The sequence below is a fragment of the Lactuca virosa genome, chromosome 2 (assembly GCF_052849685.1).
Source record: "Lactuca virosa cultivar CGN04683 chromosome 2, Lactuca_virosa_CGN04683_v6, whole genome shotgun sequence".
NCBI lineage: Eukaryota > Viridiplantae > Streptophyta > Magnoliopsida > Asterales > Asteraceae > Lactuca > Lactuca virosa.
The window spans coordinates 168,000,572-168,008,357 of NC_136427.1; the positions used below are offsets into that span (position 1 = coordinate 168,000,572).

The window sequence follows — 7,786 nt, forward strand, 5'->3', positions numbered from 1 at the left end:
GATTCAAAACAACCTTTCAGAACAAAGAGGTTATGCTACCGATGGGTGTCAGGTTTCTGAAAACTGTTTTTCTATGAAGCATGTTTCATAACAAGTGAAAGAATGTGAGAAGGTGATCGATAAGGTACACTCTATACTCAAATATATTAATATTTCCTGTTACCCGTTATGAATCAGAACTGGACGATTTAAATTATACTATTTCTAACTTTAGTGATAGTTTAAAAAGAACTCGTCTAAGTAATGCTAATCTAAATGATCAACTCCAAGTCCTTTCACAATGTCCCAAAAGGTCTTCCTTAGTTAATGGGCCCAAAGTCCATATCCAAAATCATTAATGGGCCTCATGGCCCAATTAAAGCTCAGTCATAACATCCATGGCCCAAAATAGATAAACGGGCCCACTAACCCCAAAACATGACCAGGCCCAATGACTAATTGAGGCCCAAAAGCTCAAAGGCCCAAAACAAATCCAAGTCCAACTGATGTGCGTACGCCCGACGTACCAGACCGGTACGCGTAGCGTACTGAGTCCTTGAGCAGTACGTGCGACGTACACTAACTTACGCCCATCGTACAAACAGATTAAGCACTTCCTTCCACTAAGTGATTAATACTCGATGTTCTAACGTCCAAAACCATATCTGAGCTCATTAAGACGTCCTAGGGCATAAAGTTGGCAACTTTATGCCCTTGCATGCTCTATAGGACTGAAAAACTTCATTCTTCACATTAGGACTTCATATAAGGTTCCAAACTCTTGCATGGAGTCTAGATACTCTCCAAGCTAGCACCTTTATGCATCTAGCATGCTCACGAGGCTCAAATCTGACCATTTCAACCTCTGGAGTTGCTCAACTCTCAACAGAAGGTCCAAAACAAACAAAAGGGACCATAAAGAAAACCCTAACTAGATCTAAAGAATAAAAAGGCAAGATCAAAGCTTTATACCTCCAGAAGCTCCTCAAGGTGAACTAGATATAGATTCTTGAAGCCCATTGCCACTCCAAGCGTGCTTGACAACTTCTTCTTCTTGAATGGACACTAAAATGGTCACAAATGCACTCCTTAAGCTCAAAACACACTCTCAAATGGTATTAGGGTTCAGAGACGTTTGAAGGTGAAAGAGGTTGATTAGGGTGAGGATCAAATAAGATAAGGATGCTTATATAGGTCTCAAGTCTGGAAATTAGGGTTTGGAGATCCGTCACGTACGCCCAGCGTACGTGTTGTCCCTCCGCGATCATTCTTGCAAAGTGCGCTAAGTGTACCCATGAGTACGCCCAACATACTTAAGGGGCTGATTATGCAACATTTAAAATTTTCAAGGGCTTCCAAGGTAATACCTGATTTGGAGTGTTACAGTGAGTTTCCCCCAAAATACCAACCCAATACAAAACCAGAGTAATAATCATAAACAGCATGCATAAGAGCCTTCAGTCTGACTGGAACGCCCCATTGGCCTGCAGTCTATCTGGTATGCTCACAGAACCTGCAACATGACTGGTACGCCACACTGGGACTTCAGCCTATCTGAAACGTGCTCCGGGCCTTCGGGCTGACTGGTACGCCCCACTGGCCTCAGCCTATCCGGGACGCCATGGGTCTGTTGGCCTTCAGCACAAAGCAGGACCGCCTCAACCCACCCACTAACACACATCATATATAACATATCAAATACTAGCTAGCATGCACAGACAGCCACATAGATCTAGCAGATCACTACTATAGCATCATCCTATAAACTAGGATACATATTTAGCATATCAATGCACATAGCATCATACAATAAACCAGGATTCAATCCAAAGGGTCGGCCTTGGTGCCTTAGACCCTGTTATTATAGTGAGGATAACTCACCTCACACTGTTGAAATCACACAGAAAGTCTCTGGCTGCTAGCTCACAAAAATCCCCACACTAACACAACGTAAAATCATCCAATCAAGACTGGGATTACAATCCAAGCTGATAGTCCAAAATTAGGGTAAACGGCTACTTTACCCTTTTTCCTTAGTTGGGCTAAGACCCAGGCCCAAATCTTGATCCAAAAGGCCCAACCATTAATTAACCATCCAAGGCCCATTATAGGCCAAATTTTCCAAATTGGACCCAACTCCATCTTGGGCTTTTCCCTAAGGCCCAATCCTTCACTTGACCCAAAACATCAACACTCAGATGGCCCAAGGAGTACCCAAGCATCTAAGCCCAAAAAGGTGGCCCAAACTCGAAGCCCAAAACCGTAAAGCCCACAGACTGAGTACGCGGGGCGTACTCAGTTGTACGCTGAGCATACACGCATAGGGGTTTGTATGCTGCGTGTATTGGCTTGTACGCCCAGCGTACTCCTCTGTTAAGCCAAAAGTCCTATTAAGCACTTAATACCTTAAGATAAGGTACCAAAACGTAGATCTGACTTCCATGAGCTAAAATAACACGTAAAGTTGCTTACTCTACATTAATGCATGGCTACATGAAGCTATTTAGCTTAGCAATGACTTAAAGAATGGATTAATGCATGAAAGGTGACCAAAACCCCATAAAGTTGGCACCTTTGTGCCAAGGAAACCTCTAACAAGGTTAGATCTAGAGAAATGATCCATCAAGTCGACCCAAACCATAAATCCATGAAAGAAAGGGACCAAAGTGAACCAAATCAACCTATAAAGGAAACTAGTCATTAACAAGTCAAGGTTTGATCTTTATACATTGAGAAGCTTGCAATTTGATGAAGATTTATTGATCTCAAATCTCATACCAAGCTATGAACTTTACTCTCTTATTGATTCTTCAAATATGGACCCAAAACACACAAATTTCACTTTAAAAGCTCAAAGACGCTAAATGGAGGCTAAGGGGACGATTAGGGTTTTATGGAGGTTGAGGGACACATGATGAGGCCAACCCTAAAAGGTTAAGGATGAATATATAGGGTGCAATACCCTACATTAAGGTTTCTGGAAGATCCACGTACGCCCAACGTACCATAGAATACACCCAGCGTACGCACCCGCTTGCCCCGATTCATCACTAGCAAGTACACTGAGCATACCAAGTGGTACGCCCCATGTACCAGCTTAAGGGCCAAAAGCACACAACTCGATAGATGAAGGGGCAAAATCATACTTACCAAAAATCGGGGTGGTACATCCATGGTGGTGTATTATAGGCAATCAATATAACCGACCAAGTACTGTAAGTACTATTAAAGTTTTCGAATGGATTAAAGCCATCAACATCCAAACCTGGATGAACTTTTCTAGATTTTTTGGAAAACTCTAAATATCTCAAATAAAAATCTTCCCATGACTTCCGATCAACTGGATGACACATCATACCATCCGTTGAGCGTCCAATGTTATGCCAACTCATATCTTTAGTTGTGATATTGGAGCTATACATTTTTTGAAGCCTTGGAGTCAAAGGAAAACCGCAACACTTTTTGTGGTACTTTCTTCCCCTTTGTGGATGCGTCCACCCATCTAATATCCTTACAAATCGAGAAATTTTGCATGGAATCATTCTCCTTCCAAAACAAAGCACAATCAATTTTGCAAGCGTGGATGGATTGATATCCCTGGCCCTATCTTTTTCAACTTCTTCATAGTGTGAGGTTGGAATCTTTCTCTTTGGGAAAGCAACTCTTAGTAACTCTACAAGTTAGTCAAAAAAACTATTTGTCCATCTATTGATCACTTTAATATACAACAACTTTTCCTTAAATTTTAGGGAAGACATTTCATTACAATCATGGCATAACTCGGTATTGAGCTCCTCAAACAAAACATCAAATTTTGGGTCTATACCTCATCCCTCCTCATCTATATTTTCTTTATTTGTATTTTGTTTCTCCATAACATCATCAATTACATCAAACATGTCATTAGCTACTGGAGTGCTTATTCTTGGAGTGGAATTATAGCCTAAATCCGAAGTAACATGTTTCTCACCATGATGATCTCACATAATATATTATTCTAGAAACCCACGGTCATGTATGTGGGCATAAAATGTAGGCAAAACAGTCGTTACATATTTACACACTTTTTGCACTGGCAACGTACTTTGCCTTCATAGTTGACGTGTTTCTCAGCAATCTTCATAAAGTTGTTAAGACCTTTCAAGAATTTTGATGACATTTGGTTCTTCTCTCTAATCCAATTATTATCGTTCGTCATTATTGTTTCATAATTAAAAATTACCTTGTATACATGTTATTGAAAGTTATATTGTATTTGGGCTATAAACATACGTTAGAGTTTAAAGTTTACTCTACGAGAAGTAAAAATCATATGAAATGGATAAGAGTATTCACAAGTATATAAAGAAATATATACACGAGAAGTAAAAATCAGACGAAATGGATAGAGCATTCACAAGGGTAGGCTTCTAAACCCATTTTTTTGTATCATATCTCATATGTAGATGTGTATTGCATGATTATTTGTTTGAAAAAAATTCGGCAACATTTACCCTTTGCTCCCAAGTATATAAAGAAATATATACCCGAGGAGCAAAAAGAAAATGACAAGAAATTTTTCTTAAATAAACAATCATGCAATACATATTCACATCCTAAATGAGATAAAGTATTCAAAAAACTGTCATAAAATGGGGATAACCCGAAATTAATTTCTAAATCAATTTTGGGCGAGTATTTGTAGGATTTTGATGATTATAAAGAAGAGACTTAAACTAAAAATCAATGATTCAACATGTTTTCATACTTTTGTTAATATAGCATCATACTTTTGTTTATTTTCTATTATAGCATCGTACTTTTTATATTATATCACCTAATATTATGTTTAAATAATGTACCGTTTAATTTTATTTTCTTATTAAATTCATCCTTTTATTAATTAAAGTAATACCTTTGGAGTTAGGTTTCTTTAATAGCATCACATTTTTATTAGATTCTACATAATGACATTATACTTATATATATATATATATATATATATATATATATATATATATATATATATATATATATATATATATATATATATATATATATATATATTAATTTTTTTTGTTATAAATATGAATAAGAAGTGAAAATAGAATGCTTTAATAAACAAACTAATAAAAGTATGTTTCTATTAATAACCTTATCCAATTAGGTTTTCTTTAATAACAATGTACTTTTATCAGTTTTTTTGCTAAAGCTTTCTATTTTCATTTTTATATTATTTATAACATCTTATTTTAGTTTTTTTTCTATTAAAGCATTATACTTTAAATATTTTTTATATTTTCTATTATAACAATTTACTTTTGTTTTATTATTATTATTATAACATTATACTTCAAAAACTCATATTACATATTTAAGTTAAAGTCATAATGATTACAATTAAGTCATTAAAATATTAAGCACCTTCAAACCATATTATCATGAAAATAAAAAGATATTAAACACTTACCTATTAAGCACTTTACAATATAATCCAATAAGTGTTCACTTACAAAACAAATTAAACACTTATCATGAAAATAGAAACACATTAAGCACTTTATCAATTTAACACTTTATCAATTAATCACTAAGCACTTATCATGAAATTAAATAAAAACACTTTAAACACTTATCAATTAAACACTTTATCACTTCATCTTCTTTATCACTTCATCTTATATGTACTCAAACTAGTAAACCTACACAACTAACACAATCATACATATTATACATTTTATACATCCAAAACAACCACTCAACATCAACAATTACTTAATCAAAGATTCTAAATACATAAAAACATCACCTAATCGAGGACAAAACTAAAATAAAAATATAGAAATCTTACATTCTTCTTGCTATGGTGCCCGGATTCCGGTGGCTGGCTGTAGACGGTGGTCCTCTGGTGGTGGCTGGTGGTCACTGGAAAAAACCCCAAAGAAAAAAAAACTTGAAAATCACAAAACCTTACTTGTGGTCGGCGGTGAAGGAGAATGGTTGGAACTCGATGTTGTCGTCAGTGGTCCTCTGGTGACTGGCTTACCGGAAAACAAAGCAAAAAAAAAAAACAGCAAAATCTCAAAATCGAAACGAAAAAAAATGAAATTGGAAAATAGAAGTGACCTAGAAGTTACCTTCGGTTGGCGGTGAAGGAGAGTGATCGGAAGGGTCATTTGTGTAGAGTTCCCCGGTAGAGAGATCGAGAGAGAATGAGTGTGGGTGTGCAACTACTAATGAGGGTCGACTGACTTGTTCCTTGAGATTAAACCCTATGTCGACAACATGTCGTCGGCATAGGGTTAAAGTAAACGGCGTCATATCCTACTTCTCGTAAATAAATAAAAAATGTCGTTTTCTTTTTTCTGCAACATGAATTATAAATAAATAGAAATTATATTTTCCGTAACTTATGCTGATGACATGTCGATGACATAGGTTTTGAGAAAACCAAGTAACCCATTTCGTTCCCGCCTAAGCTATGATGACGACATGTCGGCGACATAGAGACCCAGGTCAAACAAATTTGGTCAACCCTATACCAACGACATGTCGTCGGTATAGCATACGTTGTAGCGACAACATGTTTCGTTGGCATAGATGTCTTCGACACATGGGTCTTTTCTTGTAGTGTTCGTACCACAGATGATGAAGCTATATGGGTGAACTTGCAAAAATGCATTGCAACTATCCTATCCTTAGTATTCCTAGTTGTTGAGAGCCGGCCCAAAAGGAACCAGATTTTGCCAGCCCGCTACCAGAATTAGCTCAACGATATTTGGATAAATCAAAGGGGTGTTGGCGTATTGCTGTCTAGTCTTCATCCCTCCTGAATTCGTGTTTCATGGCCATCATCTTGCTATTTCCTAGGATAGTTGCTTAAAATTAGGATGTACGATTTGTTTAGTTTTCTTTTAAAACCTTGTTTCATGACCATCATCTTGATGTATCAGATAATTTGATCCATGCGTTCTCATCTTCTTCCTTCTGTGGATCTGACAAAACAACTCAAAAGTGAAAGAAGGATCGGTAGTTGCTTCATATTTGTTCCAAGTCCAAAGTGGTTCGAAGTACCACTGTACAAATTACAATTTACTTCATTACATAATTTATTTTTCATATAGATTGATACATAACACTTGCTTAAAACTGCATATTAGCCCACAAGTCTCAACCCTCCTAAATCCTATGTAACAGAAAAATTATGTTGATTGATTATGTGGAACATTTTTTGCCACATGAGTCCCACTTCTGCACATCAAAATGCGATTATAGACTATCATAATTCGTGTACAAAGAAGTATTAAAAGGCCGTTGATTACATTAATTTAAATTAATAAACATACACTATCAACTAGAATCAAGAAGATAATGCTATTGGCAATGTAGATTTATTTTGTTCGTTACAAAATAAAGAAGACAAAAAATTTGAACTTAAGTATTGGGTAGGGGCTGCGCGAACGCAAGCCCCCTCTGTCACAAATTATGATGTAGGCTCGACCACTTGGGCCGACCTTAAAGCAGCGCCCTTTCAAAGTGCAATAAAAGTCACTACTCTAGGCCATGGTCCATCTTGACCAACCATTGACCCCATCCAGGTAAGTATCTGACCCAATAGCCTCGTTCCCTTTTTATACACCTCCTTCTCCTTTTCCATTTATTCCTTCTGTCGATGTGGGAGCACACCAAAGTGCATCTCAACATTCAAATTCTGAAAATCTCATTGGCTTCTACACCTTTACTTATAACAACAGCTTGCCGAAACGCATTAATACTTCAAACCATGATACATTATACTTTTCATTTAATAAAAAATTTATAAGCTTTG

The 7,786-nt window shown here is 36.6% G+C and overlaps 1 non-coding gene across 1 annotated transcript; it reads right to left on the minus strand.

The window, feature by feature from the left end:
• Positions 1 to 7,403: 7,403 nt before the first annotated feature.
• LOC145161870 (U1 spliceosomal RNA) lies at positions 7,404 to 7,564 on the minus strand. Its single transcript, XR_013738734.1, has one exon. It is a non-coding gene; the product is annotated as a U1 spliceosomal RNA (small nuclear RNA).
• Between the last annotated feature and the right edge of the window lie 222 nt (positions 7,565 to 7,786).